Raw genomic sequence first — 26,718 nt, 5'->3', positions numbered from 1 at the left:
TTAGTTTCTTAGGGCAACGGTGACAAACTTAATGGCTTAAATCCACACAAATGTATTCTCTTATAGTTTTGGAGACGAGAAGTCCAGAATCAAGGTGTCCAAAAGACTGTCCTCCCTCCAAAAGCTTCCTCCTTGCATCTTCCTTGTTCTGGGGAAAATTCTTCCTTGCATCTTCCAAGTTCTGGGGACTCCAGATGTTCACTAGCTTTTAGATGCAGAGATCCAGTCTCTGCCTCTGTCTTCACATGGCTTTCTGCTCTTCTATGCATCTTCTTTTCTTCTGTCTTATAAGGACACTTGTCATTGGATTTAGGGCCCACCTAAACAATCCAAGATGATCTCATAACAAAATCCTTAATTACGCTGCCAAAGACAATTTAATACGGTAACATTCACATGGCCATAATTTTTGGGGAGACAAAATTCAACCCAATGCATCTATCACCTGTTATGCTGCTATATTATGCTATTTATTAATTTAATGGTCATGTTATATTTTCCTTTGTAATGGCTACCTACCTGTCTTCTCCAATACAGCGGTATGCAACAAACTAAACTATTTAATGATACCAATAGGAACTATGACAGTTAACACATATTCAATTTCATTATGTGCAAGACATTGCTTTTTAACCTATTTACTCCTCACATCAGCTTCATAAAGTATCATTATGACAATTTTACAGAACAGGAAACAAAGATATAGAAATGCAAAGAGAGGGGCACCTGGGTGGCTCAGTCATTTAAACGTCTGACTCTTGATATCAGCTCAGGTCATGATCTCATGGTCATTAGATCAAGTCTTCAACGGACTCCATGCTGAGCATGGAGCCTCATTGAGATTCTTTCTTTCTTTCTTTCTCTCTCTCTCTCTCTCTCTCTCTATATATATATATATATATACACATATACATATATACACACACATATATACATATACACACACACACACACACATATATATATATATATACATATATATATATATATATATATCTTTCTCTCCCTCTGCTGTTCCCCCTATTCATGCTCTATCTCTCTCTAAAACTAAATAAATAAACATTAAAAAAAAAGAATGCAAAGTGATTTCTCCAATTTCCAGAAGTGAAGAAACTGGGGTTTGAATCCAAGCAAGTTGACTTCAGAAGCCTTACTTATAAATTAACATCTATATTTTGTAGCCTTTCATGTAATATAATTTGAGGATTATCCAGAAGAAAAATCTATCCCTCTTTAAGAAACTTTCTATACTCATATTTCCAAAAGCTATAAAATGTTTGAGACTACAATACCTTTATTTAACTACCTTGAGAATTAACTAGTATATTTCAATGCCTGATATGAAAAATATTAGAATTCAGAACTCCAGGGGTCATTTTATCACAGGTAGAGAAAGAAAATTTTACAAAAGGAGCACCCTAAGTTAATTAACTTTACAGAGTAAATTAGGAATATGAGAAAAGGGAGTCAATCTCTTGCCTGACTTACAAGCCAGTATTCTTTTTCCCTGTATTTGCTAAAGAAAAAAAATATGTAAAATTACTTTTTATTGTTACAGGGAATGTGGCAGGTCATTTTTGCCCCAGAGATTGGTGCACCAATATGTATCTGATTCCCTACTTTTAAATGTACAATGTGACATTAATATTTCCCATCAAGGGTGATGTCTATGTTACGTTCCCTGAACCTAAGTGGAATTTTCACCTGTCTCAACCAATGTGGCTGAAGTGATGCTGTCTGGTTTTCAAGGCTAAGTCCTAAAAGCCAATATAGCTTCCACTGGCAGTCTCTCACTCTCTCTTTTTGTTGCCTCTCTTGAGATATTTTCCCTTGGGATACACACACTATATTTGAGGAAGCCTCAACCACACATAGGGACTATGTGTGGTCGTTCAGGTTGACGGCCCCTGCCAAGTCCCTAGCTAACAGCCTCCATCAACTGTCAGACATGTTAGTGTGTGAATTTTAGATAATACCAGCCCCAAGTCTTTGCATTTTCTCACTGAAGCTCCAGACAGACAAGCAATTCCTACTGTGTTCTAAGTTGCTGAGCCACGGAATCATGAGAGGTAATAAAAATAATTATTTATACTACTAGGTTTTGGAGTAATTTTTTACATAGCATTAGATAACATAGAAGAATACGTCATCATGAACTTTTTCTTTTTTTAAATTTTTAAAAATGTTTATTTTTCAGAGAGAGACAGAGCGCAAGCAAGGGAGGGGCAGAGAAAGCAAGAGATAGACACAGAATCCAAAGCAGGCTCCAGGCTCTGAGCTGTCAGCACAGAACCTGACACAGCGCTTGAACCCATGATCACGAGACCATGACCTGAGCAGAAGTCGGACGTTTAACCAACTGAGCCACCCAGGCTCCCCAGATCTTTATCATATTGTATCGCTTAGTGACAGATCACAGATCTCACCCATGCTCAAGGAGAGGGGAGTATACAAAAGCAAGAACAACATAAAGTAGGAATCATTGGGGACCACTTTAGAATCTGTCCACTCTAATAGTGTATGTGAAGACACAATGTAAAAATGAATGATTTCATTTTGCTAAGAGTTCAAAATCTAGTAATGAAAATATGACAATCAGGGGCGCCTGGGTGGCTCAGTTGGTTAAGCGTCCGACTTCGGCTCAGGTCATGATCTCAAGGTTTGTGAGTTTGAGCCCTGCGTCTAGCTCTGGGCTGACAGCTCAGAACCTGGAGCCTGTTTCGAATTCTGTGTCTCCCTCTCTCTCTGACCCTCCCTCGTTCATGCTCTGCCTCTCTCTGTCTCAAAAATAAACGTTAAAAAAAAAATTAAAAAAAAAAGAAAATATGACAATCAGTAGTAAGTATTGCAACTTCTTAGTAATTGTATCTCATATTGGCACAGCCTCATTTCATTCTTGGGGTATGCCTAATAGGTATAATTTTTTGAAGAAGTGAACAGTACAAGCATATCACCTTACTTATTCAAAAGGACTATTAAGCAAAGAAGGCTGATTGGCTAGCAAATAAACACATGAGACCTGAAACAATATTACTGGGGGGGAAAAGGGACAGAAACAGCAAGTATATTGTACCCTGTTGATGATCACACTCAAAGTCTGCACTTGGTGAAACAGTAGGACAAGAATTCAGACTCTGGAGGGCAGACCCAGTCCTCTGGACTGAGACCTTCTATGGCTGCAGATTGAGGAAGCACAAACACTTCTACCAGCTTGCTCAGGAACGTATCCAAGCCTCGAACTTGCAGCTGTGTGAATGGCTGTACCAGTGGTTTCCAGCCCTAATCGATCACCTCAGCACTTTGTTAGAATGTATTGTTTTAGCACTTAAGTCTACAGCTGGCTTCGGCTACCTACTGGAATAGATTTCAGTGCCCAGATATTCTGCAGGAGGCAAATTCCCCCTCGGACAAGTTAATTCTTAACATTTAGTCAACACTCCAGCTTCCAAAGGATGGCCTCTGTGTTTCCTTCCTTATCTGCAACCCTTAACCACTTCAACCCATGTTAGTTAACACTCAAGTGTTGTGGTATTCTCACTGATACACTGGAGTCTGAGTTCAATTAAAAAAAAACAAAAACAAAAACAAAAACAGGTTATTTGGTTCATGTGTGGAAGGTTCCATGTGATCTATATTCTTCTATTTTTTACAGAAGAATATTTTAATTTTAGAAGTTTTTATCATCCTTCTATAAAATTGTTAATCACCCTAATATCATACTTTTCCTTTACATTCTATCCCTTCTATCAGACTTCTCAATTTCTTCTAAAAGAAATGTTCCAATTTGACTTGAAAGATACGTACCTTTACTCTTTCATGCCATTTTATTTCATAACTTTAGAAAACACTTTTTAAGGGATTCTATTGAATGGGGTTACCTTATAGGTAGGAGTGTTTTATTATGAAGCTGTATTAGTTTCTGACGAATAGCACTGTTTTTAGTTGGTCCAAGAGCTTTGCTTCTTGTTCCAAGTTCTGTCTGAAGCCAATAATACTAGAACAAAGTTACAATATATTTCTTTTTTGTCTTTTCTAAAGGTTAATGGTCTAGTTTCTGAAATAACCATTTAGGAAATGTTAACTTTATGTTAATTCAAATTATTCTCCAAAAATTTGCCCTGAAATAACCTCTTGCCATTTTTACTCTGTACCTGGAAGAAAATAAAAAAAATTCCCATGGTGGATCTTGCAGATGGAAAGAAAATGCATTAAACATATATTACTAAGCCGACTAAAGGAAAGTTTGTGGGTTTTTTTTTTTTTTTTTTTTTTTTTGCTAGAGTTATTTTGGCATATATCTAGACTATTTCTTTCAACTGGAGAAAGTAAAAAATAACCATCAGTGCACAAAGTCAACATGTTTGCCTTGGTATGTGCCAGAAAAAAATAAATAAATAAATAAACCCACTTAGAAAACAAAGAAATATTCGGGTAAGTAATGCAGAAGCTTTGGTTTGAGTGATGAAGTGTAGCAGCTTAGAAGTGCAAAACCCAGAGAATAGATGACCCAGGGCTGGTTTGGAGTATAAATTTGAGGCTTGTGTCCTTTGAAAATGCATCAAAAAGAGATAAATGGATAGTGATCTTTTCACAAAGTTTCAGGGATCTAGAATATCAAGACAAAATATTGCCTGAGGGGAAAAGGTTAAATTTCCCAGATGCCTTAGCATTAAAGTATGAGAGCAGGGAGGCAAAGGTTTTAACAATAATTGCTAACTACCCTTTTCTCTACTGTTAGACAATTTGTATTCTTCAGACATTTCCTGGCCCATTCTAAAGGGTAAATTCATTAAGGTCTACCCATTTTCTTCAGGCAAAAAATAGGGATATGCATAATATTTTGTTATTATTTCCTTCCAAATATTGCTGCTTACATAATGTGTAGTATTTTCAAAAAGCAATTAGCCTTAGCAAGCAACATTCCTTAAGTGTGTGCTTTTCAAACTGTTCTAGTCCATGTCTCATTTTGAAAAACAGACAAAAGAAATTAGAAAGAAAACCTAGTCATCTCTTATAATGCTTTGAGATTTCTAATTAGAATAAATACTGTGACAACAAACAAACAAACAAACAAAGGAAATGAATGGTGGGAGGAAGCTTATACCTATATGTGTCTTTTTGTTAAATCAAAGACAGATTGTATTCCTCCAAGTCTCCCTGTCCATTCCAATCTGATGCCCAGGACGGGTGTTACTATGGCAATACCATTCGGCTAGATTTCTCATTTTAGGTAGACACATCTAAACCACAGTGATAATTTGCATTTTCTTCCATTTAGATATCTACATCTCGTGATACCTGGATGGATTCTGTGGAATGGACAGTCAAAGAGAACCTGGAGCAAAGCTCTGAGGTACATCAACCTCCACTAGTGTGTAGAAAAGGAGAAGTGAGAAAAATGTACATGCGGAAAAGGAGCACCCAGAGAATCCGTTAAGAGTTCTTAGAACCTTATGATGAGATGACTGAAGTGATCTTAAAATAATTCCAAAAGTTCTTTGATTCAAGAGGTAGAACCTAATTCCCCTCCTCTTTCAGTGTGGCTGGAATTAATAGTTTACTTCTAAAGACGAGAATAAAGCTCAAGTTACACGGTGTGATTTGAAAAGCTAGATCATAAAAGGCACTTTCCTGGGCCACTCACTCTGAAGGCAGCCCGCTGCCATATTATAAGAAGATGTCCACAGAGTAAGGAATTGTGGCCTCCATCCAATAACCATGCAAGTAAGCCATCTTGGAGGCAAATCATCTAGCCCTAATTAGGCTTTCAGATGACTGTAACCCTTGCTAACATCCTAACTGCAACTTTGTGAATGATGCTGAGCCAGAATGACCACCTGTGCCGCTCCCAAATTCCTCACCCACGGAAACTGTGAGGTGATAAATGTTTGTATCTCTAAGTCACTAAGTTTTGATGTAAGTTGTTACATATAATATATAATTAACATAAAAACCAAAGGAATAATAAGATTTAAAGAGAGATGGTATGTAGACAATGCCAAATGCAGTATAAGGTCATATAAAAGGAGGATCAAAAAGCATCCCCTGGCTTTAGGAGGTTGGAGGCTATTCATAGCTTAGGTAGGGGCTGTTTGATGAAAAACTGGGAATGGAAGGCAGAAGTCTATCTAGAACTGTGAGTTAGAAACTGTGATTAGTGAGTTGGAAAAGTGTATTTAAGAAATTTCATTACAGAATATAGGGGGGAGAAAGTGTGGTAACTGGAGTAGCTCCTGTGTTCCAGAGGAGGTTAAGATAAAATACACAGCGGTACCTGGGTGGCTCAGTTGGTTAAGCGTCCAATGACAGCTCAGGTCATGATCACGTGGTTCGTGGGTTTGATTCCCTGAGTCAGGCTCTGTGCTGACAGCTCAGAGCCTGGAGCCTATTTCGGATTCTGTGTCTCCTTCTCTTTCTGCTCCTCCCCAACTCACACTCTGTCTCTCTCTCTTTTTCTCTCTGTCAAAAATAAATAAACATCGAAAAAAAAAAAAAGATAAAACACACAAAAGAATATACTATTAATGTAGGGTTTGACATGTGGAGACGAAAATTAAGGGTCTGAAAATACCAGGGGAAAAATTTGGCAATATTCCTGGGAAGGGAATGTTGTAGAAACGTGGTGGTGACCCGTCTATTTACATTTATTCATTCTTAATATAAAGGGAATATAGACGATGGTTGCAGCTAGAGATAGATTTGCATGCAAAAAGTTAAAGTATGTCTATCTGATTGATATTACCTCTGTAAAGTTGAGCTACATGTTTAAAAAAAAAGACTAGGATTTTTAAAACAGTGGCTAAGCGACAGAAGTCTCTCCCTTTTCTATCACTTCAAAAGCAACAAAAAGCAATGGGCAAAATAGTAGTGTCACCAAGATGGTGGGGTAGGAGACACTAGCCTCCACTGTCCCACAGAGAACAATTAGACAACGATCCACAAATGAAAACAGCTATGAGAGAGCTCAGGAGTCCATTTCAAAAGCTTCAGCAACACAGCAGAGCAAAAAACCCAAGAAGAGCTGGGGCAAAAAGTCCAGAAGAACAGTTTCAGGGTGCCTGCATTATCCCATCCCCTAAGCCGACACTGCTCAGAAGCAAGATGGAAAGAGTTCTGGCACCAGAGACTTGCCCTGGCTGGGAGTAGGAGAATCTGGTGAGCAATCAGCCCTTCTAGACTTTCAGGGCACTGCACTCAATCCCGGTACATTTTCACCCCACCCAGAAGAGGGCAAAGCTGAGCCCTCACAGCTAGGAACAAGGAAGAAGGGCAGGGACTACCCGTATCAGTCCAGGAGCAGGAGCCACAGTGGTTCCCACTGGCCTGCTCAGCAGGAGACCCCAACAGCCTACCCTGCGGAGGACGTCAACCCCCTTTGCCAATGCTGCACCCCCCCTCCCCTTTCATCACTGAGGATCTTGCTGTGGACCATAGCAGACTGCTCCATAGAGGACCCCAGCAGCTTTTGCCACTGAGGAAACAGTGGTTACCGAGGCCAGACCCCAGACCCCTGCAGATTTCACCACTGAGATTTTTGCCCCAGAAGTTTTCTTTTGTTTGCAAACACCCCCCGCCTTTGTCCCTTCCCGTTCCCTCTGCCGCCCTCACACCGGAGTCTGGAAGAACCAGCAGCCAGCCCCAGCCTCTGTGACTGAGTATGCAGGACGCCAGCCCGAGCCCCTAACAACTGACCCCCTTTGCCCCGCGTGTGCCCGTGGCTAGCACTTACACTTGCGTGATTGCATCTCTATGGCCAAGGCCCCCGTGGCTGCTGTGGGCGTGGATCTGGCCCTGCCTCCTGTCACTGGCCCCCACGGCCATGTGCACACCCATGGCTAATACCCGCTGCTGTAGAAGCACGTGTCAACAACCTAAGCCCACACGGTTGCCTGGCACTTGGAGATTGTTCCCAATTCCTGTCACTAGCCTGCACCAGCACATGCACCCGCAGCTAGCCCCTGCGGCTACACACGTGCACGCTGCTTGCCTGACTCCTATCCCTGGCCTCCACTACCATATCTGCACCTGTAGCCAGCTGCTGTAGTCATGCAAATTCACGCTGACCTGTAGGGCTCCCACAGTTGCTCTCATACCCCAGCTGGTCCCTGTCCCTGCTGCGGGCCCCCAGCCCTTACCGCTGCTGTTGTGCCTGCAGCGGCCTGGCCACCACCACACCGGCATCTGCAGCCAGTCCGCACAACAGAGGGTGTAATTCCATCAGCCCCAGCCACCACCGCTGTCAGCTCTGGCTCCTAACCTTGAACCTGAGGCAGCGCTGAGTACATCCACGGCACTTGCAGCCAAGTTCATGAAGGTCCTGTGTCCCCCAAACAGATTCAGTGCAAAGATATTTCCCTCAAGACATATAATACTAAAACTGTAAAATATCAAAGATAAAATGAAAATCTTGAGAGCAGAAAGATAAAAGAAGTTGGTCATTTATAAGGTAACCCCTATAAGGCTGTCGTTAGTTTTTATCAGCAAAAATCTTGCTGATCAGGAAAGCCTAGGTTGATGTATTCAAAGTGCTGAAAGAAAATAACTGCCAGCCGTGAATACTTCCCCTGGCGGATTTGTCCTTCAGAAATGAAGAGATAAAGACTTTCCCAGAGAAACAAAAACTGAGGGTGTTCATCACCACTGCACAGGCCTTACAAGCAATGCTGAAAGGAGTTCTTCAAGGTGAAATGAAAGGAGGCTAAGTAGTAACATGAAAATATATGGTAGAGATAAGTATGTATCAAAATCAGACTATCCCAATACTGTGTGTTAATCAGCTAACTCTAATATAAAGGTTAAAGGACAAATGTATTAGATATAGCTATAGATACAGTAATGTTAATGGATATACAATATAAAAGGAGGCAAATTGTGATACCAAAAGCATAAAATGTGGAGAGGAGGGAATAAAAGGGTACAGCTTTTATATGCAATAAATTTAGGTTGCTATCAGCTTCAAGTAAACTGTATGTCTATAAGGTGTTTTATGTAAGCTTCATGGTAACCACATACTTGCACACACACAAAATCTACAGTAGATACACAAAAGATAAAAAAAAAAGTCTAAGCATTTCATTATGGAAAATCATCAAATCACAAAGAAAGATAGCAAGAAAAGAAAAAAAAAAGAACAAAGGAACTATAGAACAGCTGGAAAACAATAAAAATATGATATTAATAAACCCCTACCTATCAATAATTATTTTAATTGGTGGTCTAATGTACAGAGTAGTGATGATAGATAACCATACTATAATGTATACCTGAATGTTGCTGAGAATAAATCTTAAGTGTTCACACCTCAAAAAAGAAATGGTAATTATATAATGGAATGGAGGTGTTAGTTTTTGTTATGGTGGTAATCATTTTGCAATATATACTTAAAGCAAATCAACACCTCATATACCTTAAACTTATATATTGTTACACGTCAATTGTATCTCAGTAAAACTTGAAAAAAGTAATAAAAATAAAACTCATGTTCTGATAAAACATAGGGATATTTATAACCTCAAACCATAAATTATGAAGAGAGAATGACCACTTTTGCCAAAGTCGGAAAGGTAGATAGAAATACACTAAGATTCTATGGTTGATTGAATAGTGGGCCTCAAAACAATATGTTCACTCAGAACCTGTGAATTTGACCTTATTTGGAAAAATCTTTGAAGATGTAATTACATTAAGGATCTCAAGATGAGATATAAATCCAATGAAGGGAAAAGACAAGAAGGAGAAGTTCCCTCCCTTCTTAGGACCCACCGGAGCTGGAAGAGGCAAAAAAGGTTCTCCTCAAAGGCTATAAGAGGAAGAATGGCCCTGCTGATGCCTTGATTTCACACTTCCCACCCACAGTGCTGTGAGATAATACATTTTGGTTGCTTTAAGTCAACCAGTTTGTGGAAATTTGTCATGGCAGCCTCAAGAAACCAATACAGATTATCTCAATTTTAGAATTCAGGAAAAGAACCAAAGCATGTTCTCCAAAGAGTGGCCTGCTCTGTAAACAACTTACCAATCAAACAGTAGTTTAGAAACTTGGTTCAACAGCTAAACCTTAGAGGAACTGCTCTGGGCATAAGACCTTGGGATTCAAGGAAGACAGGCCTGAAAAAAAGAGCCACAGACAAGCCATATTTGCAAAGAAGCAATCTCAAACTTAAATAAACTCATAAAAAAGAAAACCAGAAAGTATAGTCCAGAAAGTTCAAGGACTTATGGTGAGAATTCAGAAGGAAATAAAATGTGAACAAGGAAAGTACAGTAAGGAAACCTAGGAACATAGATCCACAAGCATACAAAACCATCAAGGAAACGAATCCTCATTGGATGTAGCAACTAATGAATCAGACACTGCTGAAAACACAATAACTGACATGGAGGACAGGACTGGAACAAAAAAATGTAGATGAATGATACAATTAAGACAAAAGTTTTAAAAAAATAGACAACAATGAATGATAAGAAAGAAAGGCAAATGGTATTTCATTTTCAAAATTGGTGTCCGAAAAGAATATGAAATAATTATTCGACAAGGGAGCAGTAAAACTATTCTAAGATAAAATAAAACAAAACCTCCCAAAATAAAATAAAAATAATATAAACTTTCCAAAAATCAAAGATGTGAATATACAGACTAAGAAAACACACTTATCACAAGAGAAACTGGCACAGAACAATCATGATATAAATCCTAAAAATTTTACTGAATGTTGAATAAACAGAAAAAACAAACCTTCTAGGGATCCAAGCAAAAAGGATCAAGTCAGCTAGAAGGGAAACAGAGTTATTCTGGGCTCTGATTCCTTGCTGCATCATCTAACGCTGGAATCAGAGCAGTGTGGACACAGCTTTCAGAGTAGGAATGGATAATGTAAATATTCTATGTCAATTTATTTAAGCATCAAGTGCACTATGGCAAAAGAACTAACAATGGGCAATAAATTAATTTACATGAACAACTAGAATAAAAACAATTGCAGAGAATATGATTATACATATAATGAAAACATTACATGCCCTGGAAATGTAGGAATGGGATGGCTAAAATTATAGTGGAAGGAAAACAATGAGAACTATGGTGAATAGCATGAATGTTTCATCTTTCATAAATGCAAGTTAAATGAAACCATTTAATGGTATAAATAAAGTTGTGTGTGTATTTTAAGGTATAAAGATCAATAACACGATAGGAAAAGACATGGAATAAAAAGAGTAAATGCAATAGAAATATTGAATGTCATTGCCCATAGTAAGAAGTTAATAGACATTTTCTAAAAAGGAGATTAATTAAAAAAAAAAAACACAAAGCAATAATAAAAAAAAAAGTGGAATTCATTAATATCAAAATCACAAAAGGAAGGCTACACTTATTAAAAGAGTAATATTTTTAGGGGCTCTTGGATGGCTCAATCAGTTGAGCATCAGACTCTGGGTTTTGGCTCTGGTCATGATCTCACAGTTCGTGAGTTCGAGCCCCATATCAGGCTCTGTGCTGACAGTGTGGAGGCTGTTTGGGATTCTCTCTCTCTCTCTCTCTCTCTCTCTTTCTCAAAATAAATAAATAAGCTTAAAAAAAGAATAACATTTTTATGTCGGCCTACAAAGCACAATATGCAAAATAAACATTCTTCACACAACAACATTTATATTGACTAAAAATTAATGAATAGGTAAAGGCATACTAGCCAATTACCTATGCACCAAAACCAAAACCAAAACCAAACAAAAACCACAACCAACAACAAAAAACATAGATTCAACACTAATGGAACAAACTTTACAGAGAAAGACAATAAGAAAGAGATAGAAACACATAGTAGTTGTAAACCTTTTTTTTTTTTTTTTTTTGAGAGAGAGAGAGAGAGTAGGAGAGGGAAAGAGAGAGAAAGAGTAGGAGAGAGAAATAGAGAGAACCCCAAACAGGCTCCATGCTGTCAACACGAGCTTAATATGGAGCTAGAGCCCATGAACCCTGAGATCATGGGCTGAAGTAGGATGTTTAACCTACTGAGCCGCCCAGGTGCCCCAGTAGTAGTAAACCTTAAGAGTCGTATCTCCATATTAGAAACATTATTATATCTTTACTAAATTATGTGTAAATATGTGCATGTGTGCATATTTCCAAAAGATGAGGATACATATTCTTTCCAAATTCTTAAATAATGTTCACAAGTTTATCATTTATTGGCCCCCTTAACAAATTCCAAAGAGTAAGAATAACATAACCACAATGCTATAAAATCGGAAATAACAGCAAGAATGGAGGAATGCTCTTTCTACCAGAAAATTTTTCTTACACATTTCTAATATAAAATGGGGAATCAAACTAAAATTGAAATGATGTCGGGGGCACCTGGGTGGCTCACTCGGTTAAGCACCTGACTTCAGCTCTGGTCATGATCTCACAGTTTGTGAATTTGAGCCCCGCATCAGGCTCTGTGCTGACCGCTCAGAGCCCGGAGCCTGCTTCCAGTTCTGTGTCTTCCTGTCTGCTCCTCTCCCACTGGTGCTCTGTCTCTCTCTTTCAAAAATGAATAAACATTAAAAATTTTTTTAAAAAGGAAATGATTTAGAAAATTATGTCAATTAAAATACGCTATTTCCAATTTTTTTTAACCTTTATTTATTTTAGAGAGAGAGACAGAGAGCAAGAGACAGAGGGTGAGCGGGGGAGGGGCGGAGAGAGAGGGAGACACAGAATCTGAAGCCGGCTCCAGGCTTCCAGCTGTCAGCACAGAGCCCGACGCGGGGCTCAAACTCAGGAACTGTGAGATCATGACCTGATCTGAAGTTGGATGTTTAACCGACAGAACCACTCAAGTGCCTCTAAAATAAATATTTATAAACCTATGAAAGACATAGGTAAAATAGTGCACAGAGGAAACATATAATATCAAAAGTAGCATACAATCAATTTGGAATGTTTGAAAAACGACAAAACAATGGTAAGGAAAGAAGTGAATAATAATAAAGTGGCACCTGGGTGGCATAGTCGGTTGAGTGTCCCACTTCCCCTCAGGTCATGATCTCACTGCTGGTGGGTTCCAGCCCCGCATCAGGCTCTGTGCTGACAGCTCAGAGCCTGGAGCCTGCTTCTGGTTCTGTGTCTCCCTCTCTCTCTGCCCCTCCCCCCCTCGTGTTCTGTCTCTCGGTCAAAAATAAACATCAAAAAAAAAATTTTTTTTTTTAAAGAAGTGAATAATAAAAATGAAAGCAAAAATTAATTCATTTTAAGCAGTTAAATGTTAGAACCAGTACATATAGCGTATTGCTGTTTCGCATGAATAAAATTGATAACATGAATAAAAAGGGCAGTTTTCTAACCTTACTTATCAATGACAATAAAGAGATAACAACAGACATTGTAGAAATTAGTAGAATTCTAAACAACTAATATTCTCAAATCTCTTCACATTTGTTCAACAACATGAATGAAATGAATGCTTTTCTTGGAAAATATAACCTAGCAAAACTGACCAGAGAAAGTGGCTCTAGACAAAAACTTACATGATTTACCATTCAAGAAATGCAGTTGCCTAATCGCCATTACCCAGATGGTTTCACAAGGCAATTCTTCGAAACCTCAAGTAATAAATAATTGCAGGTAAACTTCAATTGTTCTGAACATAGGGGAAAAAAAGAAAATTTCTTTTAGAATGTGTGCATCACATTGATACCAAAATCTCATTAAAGATACACAAAAGAAAACCACAGTACATTCAAACATATTACAGTAAAAACATTTTAAAAATAAGGAGCAAAATTCAGCTGTTTGTTTCTTAAATAGTAAAGCAAATTCAGTTTATTCCTGGAATGTTCTTGTGATTAAATATTAGGAGAGCTATAAATATAAATCAACATATTTATTAAGTCAAAAGAGTCAAATGAATCTCATAGATGTAAAAATTTTTTAGTAAAATCCAACATTTATTATTGATTTTAAAAATCACAATAATATAGGGTAATTTCTTTATGATGCTGTTATATGTATGTGCAAAAATAGCAATATACATGCTAATTGAGGAAACGTTAGAAACATTCTCTTTAAAATCAATAATAAAGCAACAAAATTTGTTATCAATATTTTGATTATAACATTTTCTGGAGGTATTAGCCAATGATATTGAAGAATGCATTGGGGGGATGAATTTAGAAACAAAATTGGAAGGAGAGTTTCAAATTACAATTACTTGAGAATAATATATTTTTTCCTTGGAAAATCTAAAAGGATCAATTGGAAGACTAATATATTTAATAATTGTCTTATATTATTACAAATAATAAGGCAAAGCAGTTACAGGGCTCAGTAAAAAAAATTGATACATAGGAATAAATGGGTTTCTCATGGACAATAACTAGGTATAAGAGTAAAACACCAAAAGATAAAATATGAAACATAAAAAGAAATATATAAAATCTTGTTTGAACGGGGAGCCTGAGTGGCTCAGTCGGTTGAGTGTCTGACTTTGGCTCAGGTCATGATCTCACAGCTTGTGTGTTCAAGCCCTGTGTCGGGCCCTGTGCCGACAGCTCAGAGCCTAGAGCCTGCTTTGGATTCTGTGTCTCCCTCTCTCTCTCTCTCTCTATCTATCTCAAAAATAAATAAACATTAAAAAAAATTTTTTAAAAATCTTGTTTGAAGAAAACCATCCATGCCACCCAGAAACACAAACGAAGGCTTTAGCACAAGGAAAGACACATTCTCGGAAAAGAATATATAACATCCCCAAAACATCAGTTCTCCTGAAATTAATCTATGAATTTAATGCTCTCCTAGTAAGAATACCAACAGCATACTTTTAGAAATGAGACAAATTGATTCCAAAGTTAAAATAAGAATAAATGTCCTAAAAATAGAAAGAGAAAGAAACAGAGAGAGATTATGTTGCTCTAGCTGTATCACTTTAAATTCACAATAATTAAAACAGCATGATACTGAATAGAAAGGCAATTTCTATACTGTTAACCACTACAAGCATTGATATTTTTATGTTATTGTATTTTTTATTCTGAAACTAATCAATTGCTCACCATATGATTCATTTTCTATGAGTTTTTAGTCAAAAGATTGTTTAAATGAAAACCACAGTTGAAAGCTTGAGAAAAAAATATATATATTATACAAATTGAAGGAGAATATTTATCAGCAGTAGCTTTTTGCCTGAACTAGAACCAAATAAAATGAGGAAAGTGTGAAGAGTCAAGGAGAGATGTGATTAAATCAAATTTTCTTTTTGTAGAAGGGGTTGATATTCAGGATATGACATCCTGAACAGTGGTTAACTTTCTGAAGGCATGTCAGCAGAAAAGGGAAATTGAAAAGCACTCAGAATAAAAATTTAAGAAAAGTTGTTCTATCAAGGACTAAACTGGATTATTCTGAGTTATACTCAAAACCACCATCAGAAATATGTGCAATTAGTGAATTTGGATATTTTCACTGAGATTCAGAGAGTGAAATATCAGCGGAGACTTGTTACGCTAAATGAGTAGAAAGCATTCCTCCACATTAAAAGAAATTATGTAGTTGAGAGATTCTTTCTATGGAAAGCCAGACGCGCTCTGTAAATCTGTCACAGTATACATTCCTTCATCCCAGACATTGGTTTAATGTATGGCATGTCTTTGCTTTTTATCAGAATGCATGCATTATAATAAAAATGAGGAATATGGAAGAGATAGTGCTTTCGTTTTGTTTTGCCATTTGTTATTTGCTTGTTTGTTGTCATAAAAGAGCTAATGCTGCGAATCACAACCCTTCAACAGTGACTTGCTCAATAGGAGAGGAAGGATTCTGCAAATACTCTTCTGTGGTGAGTGGCATCATCATTAATTTCATGTGTATCCCTGAATATGATGTGGGCTGGTTGGATGCCTTATGCATGGTGTAAGCTCTCAACTGACAGGCTGGGTCTACTGCTCATTCTGACAGTTTTTCTGGCTGTTTCATTGTTACAATTTCAGAGCAACAATTTTGTTTCTTGCTGCTCACAATCTTCATGTGATAGTTCTGGGTAAGTCTCAGGTTTCTCTTATATTATTGCTGACACAAAATGTTCCAAATGTACTTTCAGAGAACTTGGTAAGAATTCTATTGTTAAATAACTTGTGCATATTGTATTATGCACACATATACGCAATATACTTTGGGGGAGAATATACCTCCTTTTCCTCAATATGCTACCTTCGTGATGCACATAGATTTCTCCTTATGTGACAATTTGGGTTTCACTAAAAACAAAACAAAATTATGAAGTTTTTTCCTAAATATGGGAGGGGCCCTGAGATGAAGTTGGATGTTCAGTGTTAATCACTGTATCTTCAGGCTCGACCCTGGGAAGATGGTGGCATAGGAGGATGCTGGGCTCACCGCGCATCCTGCTGATCACTTAGATTCCACCTACACCTGCCTAACGAACCCAGAAAACCGCCAGAAGTCTAGCAGAACGGCGCCTCCGGAGCCAAGCGCAGACGAGAGGCCCACGGAAGAAGGTAGGAAGGGCGGCAAGGCGGTGCGCGCTGCACGGACTGGCGGGAGGGAGCCCTGGCGGAGGGGTGGCCCTCCGGCCAAGCAGAGCCCCCGAGTCTGGCTTGCAAAAGCGGAGGGGCCGGACGGAGTGTGTTCCCACAACAAGCGGGAATTAGCATCTGGAAGGTTATAAGCTAACAGCTCTGCTCAGAGAACGGGAGGGCTGGAGGACAATGGGAGGGAGGGTTGCTGAGCCCCAGGATGACAGAGCTCAGTTTGGCGGGGAACAAAGGCACTCACCAGCACCATCTCCCTTGCCCATCCCCCAGCCGAAATCCCAAAGGGAACCAGTCCCTGCCAGGGAACTTGCTTGCTCCACGCAAACACCCAAGGCTGTGCTTCTGCAGAGCCACACCTCAGGCAGCGGGTCTGACTCCCTCCAGGCGCTGCAGGGCCCCTCCCAAATCGGATCACTGAAGGATAAGCGAGCCGACCCGACCCTGCCCCCCCCTCCCCACCCCCCCACCCGCCCCTGTGCACATGCCGATCCACCCCAGCTAATACGCCAGATCCCCAGCACCACAAGCCTGACAGTGTGCAAGTAGCCCATACAAGCCACGCCACCCCACAGTGAATCCCCCTCTTAGGAGAGGGGAAGAGAAGGTTCACACCAGTCTGATTGTGGCCCCAGTGGTGGGCTGGGGGCAGACATCAGGTCTGTCTGCAGCCCCGCCCACCAACTCCAGTTATACACCACAGCACAGGGGAAGTGCCCCGCAGGTCCGCACCACCCCAGGGACTATCCAAAATGACCAAACAGAAGAATTCCCCTCAGAAGAATCTCCAGGAAATAACAACAACTAATGAACTGATCAAAAAGGATTTAAATAATATAACAGAAAGTGAATTTAGAATAATAGTCATAAAATTAATCGCTGGGCTTGAAAACAGTATAGAGGACAGCAGAGAATCTCTTGCTACAGAGATCAAGGGACTAAGGAACAGTCACGAGGAGCTGAAAAGCGCTTTAAACGAAATGCAAAACAAAATGGAAACGACGACAGCTCGGATTGAAGAGGCAGAGGAGAGACTAGGTGAACTAGAAGATAAAATTATGGAAAAAGAGGAAGCCGAGAAAAAGAGAGATAAAAAAAATCCAGGAGTATGAGGGGAAAATTAGAGAACTAAGTGATGCATTAAAGAGAAATAATCTACGCATAATTATTCCAGAGGAGGAAGAGAGAGGGAAAGGTGCTGAAGGTGTACTTGAAGAAATAATAGCTGAGAACTTCCCTGATCTGGGGAAGGAAAAAGGCATTGAAATCCAAGAGGCACAGAGAACTCCCTTCAGACATAACTTGAATCGATCTTCTGCACGACATATCATAGTGAAACTGGCAAAATACAAGGATAAAGAGAAAATTCTGAAAGCAGCTAGGGATAAACGTGCTCTAACATACAAAGGGAGACCAATAAGACTCGTGACAGATCTCTCTACTGAAACTTGGCAGGCCAGAAAGGAATCACAGCAGATCTTCAATGTGATGAACAGAAAAAATATGCAGCCGAGAATCCTTTATCCAGCAAGTCTGTCATTTAGAATAGAAGGAGAGGGGCGCCTGGGTGGCGCAGTCGGTTGAGCGTCCGACTTCAGCCGGGTCACGATCTCGCGGTCCGTGAGTTCGAGCCCCGCGTCGGGCTCTGGGCTGATGGCTCAGAGCCTGGAGCCTGTTTCCGATTCTGTGTCTCCCTCTCTCTCTGCCCCTCCCCCGTTCATGCTCTGTCTCTCTCTGTCCCAAAAATAAATAAACGTTGAAAAAAAAATTAAAAAAAAAAAAAAAAAAAAGAATAGAAGGAGAGATAACAGTCTTCGCAAACAAACAAAAACTGAAGGAATTCGTCCCCACTAAACCAGCCCTACAAGAGATCCTAAGGGGGATCCTTTGAGACAAAGTACCAGAGACATTGCTACAAGCATGAAACCTACAGACATCACAATGACTCTAAACCCATATCTTTCTATAATAACACTGAATGTAAATGGACTAATGTGCCAACCAAAAGACATAGGGTATCAGAATGGATAAAAAAAACAAGACCCATCTATTTGCTGTCTACAAGACACTCATTTTAGACCTGAGGACACCTTCAGATTGAGAGTGAGGGGATGGAAAACTATTTATCATGCCATTGGAAGTCAAAGAAAGCTGGAGTAGCCATACCTATATCAGACAAACTAGACTTTAAATTAAAGGCTGTAACAAGAAATGAAGAAGGGCATTATATAATAATCACAGGGTCTATCCATCAGGAAGAGCTAACAATTATAAATGTCTATGCGCCGAATACGGGAGCCCCCAAATATATAAAACAACTACTCACAAACATAAGCAACCTTATTGATAAGAATGTGGTAATTGCAGGGGACTTTAACACTCCACTTACAGAAATGGATAGATCATTTAGACACAGGATCAATAAAGAAACAAGGGCCCTGAATGAGACATTGGATCAGATGGATTTGACAGATATATTTAGAACTCTGCATCCCAAAGCAACAGAATATATTTTCTTCTTGAGTGTACATGGAACCTTCTCTAAGATAGATCACATACTGGGTCACAAAACAGCCCTTCATAAGTATACAAGAATTGAGATCATACCATGCATACTTGCAGACCACAATGCTATGTAGCTTGAAATCAACCACAGGAAGAAGTCTGGAAAACCTCCAAAAGCATGGAGGTTAAAGAACACCCTACTAAAGAATGAGTGGGTCAACCAGGCAATTAGGGAAGAAATTAAAAAATATATGGTGGGGCGCCTGGGTGGCGCAGTCGGTTAAGCGTCCGACTTCAGCCAGGTCACGATCTCACGGTCTGTGAGTTCGAGCCCCGCATCAGGCTCTGGGCTGATGGCTCAGAGCCTGGAGCCTGTTTCCGATCCTGTGTCTCCCTCTCTCTCTGCCCCTCCCCCGTTCATGCTCTGTCGCTCTCTGTCCCAAAAATAAATAAACGTTGAAAAAAAAAATTAAAAAAAAATATATATGGAAACAAACAAAAATGAAAATACAACAATCCAAATGCTTTGGGATGCAGCGAAGGCAGTCCTGAGAGGAAAATACATTGCAATCCAGGCCTATCTCAAGAAACAAGAAAAATCCCAAATACAAAATCTAATAGCATACCTAAAGGAAATAGAAGCAGAACAGCAACACAGCCTAAACCCAGCAGAAGAAGAGAAATAATAAAGATCAGAGCAGAAATAAACAATATAGAATCTAAAAAAAACTGTAGAGCAGATCAATGAAACCAAGAGTTGGTTTTTTGAAAAAATAAACAAAATTGACAAACCTCTAGCCAGGCTTCTCAAAAAGAAAAGGGAGATGACCCAAATAGATAAAATCATGAATGAAAATGGAATGATTACAACCAATCCCTCAGAGATACAAACAATTATCAGGGAATACTATGAAAAATTATATGCCAACAAATTGGACAACCTGGAAGAAATGGACACATTCCTAAACACCCACACTCTTCCAAAACTCAATCAGGAGGAAATAGAAAGCTTGAACAGACCCATAACCAGCGAAGAAATTGAATCGGTTATCAAAAATCTCCCAACAAATAAGAGTCCAGGACCAGATAGCTTCCCAGGGGAGTTCTACCAGACGTTTAAAGCAGAGATAATACCTATCCTTCTCAAGCTATTCCAAGAAATAGAAAGGGAAGGAAAACTTCCAGACTCATTCTATGAAGCCAGTATTACTTTGATTCCTAAACCAGACAGAGACCCAGTAAAAAAAGAGAACTACAGGCCAATATCCCTGATGAATATGGGTGCAAAAATTATCAATAAGATACTAGCAAATCGAATTTAACAGCATATAAAAAGAATTATTCACCATGATCAAGTGGGATTCATTCCTGGGTTGCAGGGCTAGTTCAACATTCGCAAATCAATCAATGTGATACATCACATTAATAAAAGAAAAGATAACCATAGGATCCTGTCAATCAATGCAGAAAAGGCATTTGAAAAAATTCAGCATCCTTTCTTAATAAAAACCCGTGAGAAAGTCGGGATAGAAGGAACATACTTAAACATCATAAAAGCCATTTATGAAAAGCCCACAGCTAACATAATCCTCAATGGGGAAAAACTGAGAGCTTTTTCCCTGAGATCAGGAACACGACAGGGATGTCCACTCTCACAACTGTTGTTTAACATAGTGTTGGAAGTTCTAGCATCAGCAATCAGACAACAAAAGGAAATCAAAGGCATCAAAATTGGCAAAGATGAAGTTAAACTTTCACTTTTTGCAGATGACATGATATTATACGTTGCAGGATACAAAATCAATGTACAGAAATCAGTTGCATTCTTATACACTAATAATGAAGCAACAGAAAGACAAATCAAGAAACTGATCCCATTCACAATTTTACCAAGAAGCATAAAATACCTAGGAATAAATCTAACCAAAGATGTACAAGATCTGTATGCTGAAAAATATAGAAAGCTTATGAAGGAAATTGAAGAAGATATAAAGAAATGGAAAAGCATTCCATGCTCATGGATTGGAAGAATAAATAATGTCAAAATGTCAATACTACCCAAAACTATCTACACATTCAATGCAATCCCCATCAAAGTTGCACCAGCATTCTTCTTGAAACTAGAACAAACAATCCTAAAATTCATATGGAACCTCCAAAGGCCCTGAATAGCCAAAGTAATTTTGAAGAAGAAGACCAAAGCAGGAGGCATCACAATCCCAGACTTTAGCCTCTACTACAAAGCTGTAATCATCAAGACAGCATGGTATTGGCACAAAAACAGACACATAGACCAATGGAACAGAATAGAAGTCCCAGAACTAGATCCACAAACATATGGCCAACTCATCTTTGACAAAGCAGGAAAGAATATCCAATGGAAAAAAGACAGTCTCTTTAACTAATGGTGCTGGGAGACCTGGACAGCAACATGCAGAAGATTGAAACTACACCACTTTCTCACACCATTCACAAAAATAAACTCAAAATGGATAAAGAACCTGAATGTGAGACAGGAAACCATCAAAACCCTAGAGGAGAAAGCAGGAAAAGACCTCTCTGACCTCAGTCCTAGCAATTTCTTACTTGACACATCCCCAAAGGCAAGGGAATTAAAAGCAAAAGTGAACTACTGGGACCTTACGAAGATCTAAAGCTTCTGCACAGCAAAGGAAACAACCAACAAAACTAAAAGGCAACCAACGGAATGGGAAAAGATATTTGCAAATGACATATCAGACAAAGGGCTAGTATCCAAACTCTATAAAGAGCTCACCAAACTCCACACCCGAAAAACAAATAATCCAGTGAAGAAATGGGCAGAAAACATGAATAGACACTTCTCTAAAGAAGACATCTGGATGGCCAACAGGCACATGAAAAGATGCTCAACGTCGCTCCTCATCAGGGAACTACAAATCAAAACCACACTCAGGTATCACCTCACGCCAGTCAGAGTGGCCCAAATGAACAAATCAGGAGACTATAGGTGTTGGAGAGGATGTGGAGAAATGGGAACCCTCTTGCACTGTTGGTGGGAATGCAAACTGGTGCAGCCGCTCTGGAAAACAGTGTGGAGGTTCCTCAAAAAAATTAAAAATAGACCTACCCTATGACCCAGCAGTAGCACTACTAGGAATTTACCCAAAGGATACAGGAGTACTGATGCATAGGGGCACTTGTACCCCAATGTTTATAGCAGCACTCTCAACAATAGCCAAATTATGGAAAGAGCCTAAATGTCCATCAATTGATGAATGGATAAAGAAATTGTGGTTTATATACACAATGCAGTACTATGTGGCAATGAGAAAGAATGCAATATGGCCCTTTGTAGCAACGTGGATGGAACTGGAGAGCGTGATGTTAAGTGAAATAAGCCATACAGAGAAAGACAGATACCATATGTTTTCACTCTTATGTGGATCCTGAGAAACTTAACAGAAACCCATGGGGAGGGGGAAGGAAAAAAATAAAAAAAAGAGGTTAGAGTGGAAGAGAGCCAAAGCATAAGAGACTCTTAAAAACTGAGAACAAACTGAGTGTTGATGGGGGGTGGGAGGGAGGGGAGGGTGGATGATGGGTATTGAGGAGGGTACATTTTGGGATGAGCACTGGGTGTGTATGGAAACCAATTTGACAACAAATTGCATATATTGGAAAAAAAAAAAAAGATTGTTTCTTCATCACTGCTCTCTTGTCATGGCTGATAGGATAGAGATTAAGGTGATTAGCTCTAAGTAGATCCTCTCTACCCTAAGAAGCCTTAGGTTATAACAAAACACAAGCAGCTAGGTCACGGAACTGAGTCACTGCCAATGCAACACCATATAGAGTTTCCAGCTGCAGACTTTCTCCAAACTGACTTAATGAATTAGAGAAGATTGGATTGGATTCATTCTTCTTAATTTTTGCTTCTTAGCCATATTTTTAATTGTATTTTTTTTTCAGTTTTATGGAGGCATAATTTGAAAACAATAAAATGCACAGATGTTAAATATACATTTAGATGAGTTTTGACAAATGTAATCCACCACCCCCTTTCAAGATAGAGAATATTTTCATTACTATAAAGATTTCCCTCACTTTGCTTTGTAGGCAATCTCCACCCACTCCGCTCCCTACTCCCACAACCTGTGAAGTCGTCTTTTTGATATCTATCAAAACTTGAGAAATAGTTTCTATTTATTCTGAATAAACCATTTTGGAGGCTGATTCTGATAATAACTATATCCACTAACCCTACCCCATCACACTCCCTGCCCTTGCCCCATCCCTTGCTATCTAGGATTACTGTGTAATATTTAAATGCTATTTTATTTTATTTTATTATTTTATATTACTGATTCTTAGACTGATTCTTAGACCTTTGGTAGGTGATAACTATATTAGTCTCTGGAAACACAAAATAATTAAAAAAAAAAAACAAACATCTACACTCCCTCTCTCAAGGTGTCAATATTCTAGTGCAGGAATTAGAGAAATAAACTGAAAATTACAATAAAAATTATATGAAGACTAGCAGTGACATTTTGAGAGTGCAGGGATTCCTAAAGATTGTGTGGTAGGGACTTCACTGCTCAGCAAATATAGCAGGCATCATTTAGTAGCCTTACTCTGTGGCCATCTGATTGTTTCTAGCCAAGGGTCTATCAGTGGAAGTGACATGTGACACTTTCAGGGTTGGTCCCTAATGACCTCCTTATTGTACTACTCCATGGCTATTTCCTTTGTTTCTGGCTGGAAAGGAGATCCTTCCCAAAGTAACCCTGGAAATAATGGGTTAATGATAGTAGAGTCTCCATGAGACTGGTCCTCAAATGAACTTCACTTAAGACTGTTTTATAAGAAGAAACTTCTATTATTCTTGAGAAGTTATTCATTTTGAGTTTACTTTTGTAACTGTTAGCCTTCCCCAACAGAAAGTTACAATGTAAACTATAGTTTCTCTTTCTTACATGAAATTATTTTTCCTTTCAATCCATCCAGTAAAATTATCAATAGGGAAGAAACTTATTTAATTCTCCATATCTGCCCCTGAGCTGACCAGATGTTCCTGTTTTAAATTCTTGTGTGTTTTTCTCAGCTAAAGTTCATTATTCATTTCAGTTGAGGTGAATAATGTTGTTATTATTATTAACATTGTAGTACGAGGATGAAGAAACAATTGTTCACTTGTTATGTTACTTACTCTACGTCATTCTGCCAGAAAGATGTAGTTCTGGAACATCAGCTTTGGGCTTTTGACTGTACCGCCTGATCTAGAAAAAAAATGCCCAAGGAAAAGGGCAAAATATTCCAAAGTGTCTAAGTGGTGCTTAAGAAAAGTGCAAACTAAGCATAGACAGTCATATGTGGTGTCAATTTTTCTTGATTTCCAGTTTCTGCTGCTGGCAGGAAACACCAGATTTTATTTTATTTGATGCTAAGTTCTTTGAGGCTTAATGCTTAAGTATTTGGGGGTAATCTAATGCAATATTTTTTCAGTCCTTCTCTCTGGGTAGCATTTGGGTTCAGAAGAAACATACAATCAACCATGCATTCAGAGCATATTTATGGAGCATTTGTAATGGGCCAGGCCCTGTTTTAGGCACCAGAGATGTACAGGTAAACAAAGCTGACCCTCTGGTCATTTCCTGCCCTCTTGCTTATTGGCTGGATGTGGAGTATCGGCTCTGCTCCTCATATATCTCCCTCTCTCTCTCTCCCTCCCTCACTTCAAGACTTGATTATTTTAGAGCAATTTTAGATTGACAGCAACAATGAGAGGAAAGAACAGAGATTTCCCATACACGCCTTGAACTCATACATGCAAAACCTCCCCCATTAGCAATATCCTTCACCAGAGTGGTACATTTGTTGTAGTTGATGAACCCAGGCTGACACATCATAATTACCCACAACCTATTGTTTACATTATTGCTCACTCTCTGTGGTTTACATTCTAAGGATCTGGACAAATGTGTAATGACCTATGTGCATCATTAGATATCACGCAGAGTAGGATTTTCACTGCCCTAAAAATTCTCTGTGCTCTGCCTGTTCATCCCTCTCTCCACCCCGCCCGATCTCTGACAACTACTGATCTTTTTATTTTCGTCATTATTTTGCCATTTCCAGAATGTCCTACAGCTGGAATCATACAGTCTGTAGCCTTTCCAGACTGGCTTCTTTCACTTAATTATATGCATTTAAGATTCCTCCATGTCCTTCTGGGGCTTGATAGCACCTTTCTTTTAGTGCTAAATAATATCCCACTGTCTAGATGGCGCACGGTATATGTTTATTCATTCACTGACTGAAAGACACTTTAGTTGTTTTTAACTATTGTCCACTATGAATAAAGCCATTTTTTAAAATAAATGGCTGTAGCCATTTAACATTAAAAAAATTAATGTTTATTTTTGAGAAAGAGAGAGGGAGAGCATGAGCAGGGGAGGGGGAGAGAGAGAGGGAAACACAGAATCTGAAGCAGGCTCCAGGCTCTAAGCTGTCAGCACAGAGCCTGATGAGGGGCGCAAACTCATGGACTGCGAGATCATGACATGATCTTCATGACTCTGAAGTCAGAGGTTTAACTGACCGAGCCAGCCAGGTACCCCTAAAGCTATTATAAACATCTTTGTGCAGGTTTTTGTGTGGACCTGCTTTTTAAATCCCTTGGGTAAAAACCAAGAAGCATGATTGCTGGATCATAAGGTACAAATATGTTTTTTTGTTTGTTTTGTTTTGTTTCTTTTCAAATCTCCAAACTCTCTTCCAAAGTGGCTGCACCATTTTGCATTCTCATCAGTGGTGTATAAAGAGCTCCGGTAGCTCCACATCCCTGCCAGCAGTTTGTATTGTCAATATTCTGGATTTGGGCCACCCTAATAGATGTACAGCAGTTTCCATCTCTCTCTCTCTCTCTTTCTCTGTTTTAGTCACGATCATATTTCAAACACCTAAAACAGTGTCTGATCCATCGTAAGTATACAATGAATACTGGCTGATTAAAGGAATGATTTATATGCTGACCCTCTACTCAGTTGCCATCCAAGGAGAAAGTGAGGAGGAAAAAGGGAAAGAAAATGCAGTGAAGATCGAAGTCAGTTGTCGTGGTTGATCCTTTGTAGACTTTTCCTACAATGACCCTTGTTGTCAGGTGGCCTTGCATATTTGCCACCCTACACTCAGCAATTAACAAAATTCTGTAGAGGGAGTTCATGCAGTCCACACAGACAGCCTCCAGGCATGAGTTTGCAGAAGAGATCCAAATCACAAGTCAGGGAATGGCAAAATATTTTTCTGGTTAGAATTCACAAAATATTCTTCACTGCATTTTTTTGGATGCTGTGTCTCCTGTAACAAGATTTCCTGGAAGTTGTGTAGATTGTTTGGCACCTAAAACTGGCTAACCCAAAGATGTACTTCCAAAGAAGTCTATGCTTCTTCTGTCTAGAATATTTTGTGGTTGGTTATTTTAAGCTACAGATTGTACCTGTTAATAAAACAAGAATGTACCTGGGCTTTTTAGAAAGCTTTCCTTCATTTAGATAAAAGCACTTTGTAACATAGTAGTTTATACTATCAGCCCCTCCCCCATTTGGACAAGAAAGAAAATTTGCATCTTCTACAGGCCATCCACAGTCAGTGAGGAGGAGAGATGCTATGCCGGAGGCACATACACCTTGGCACTAGATTTTC

The sequence above is a fragment of the Leopardus geoffroyi genome, chromosome B1, assembly GCF_018350155.1.
Source record: "Leopardus geoffroyi isolate Oge1 chromosome B1, O.geoffroyi_Oge1_pat1.0, whole genome shotgun sequence".
Taxonomy (NCBI): domain Eukaryota; kingdom Metazoa; phylum Chordata; class Mammalia; order Carnivora; family Felidae; genus Leopardus; species Leopardus geoffroyi.
This window is presented reverse-complemented; position numbering follows the sequence as displayed.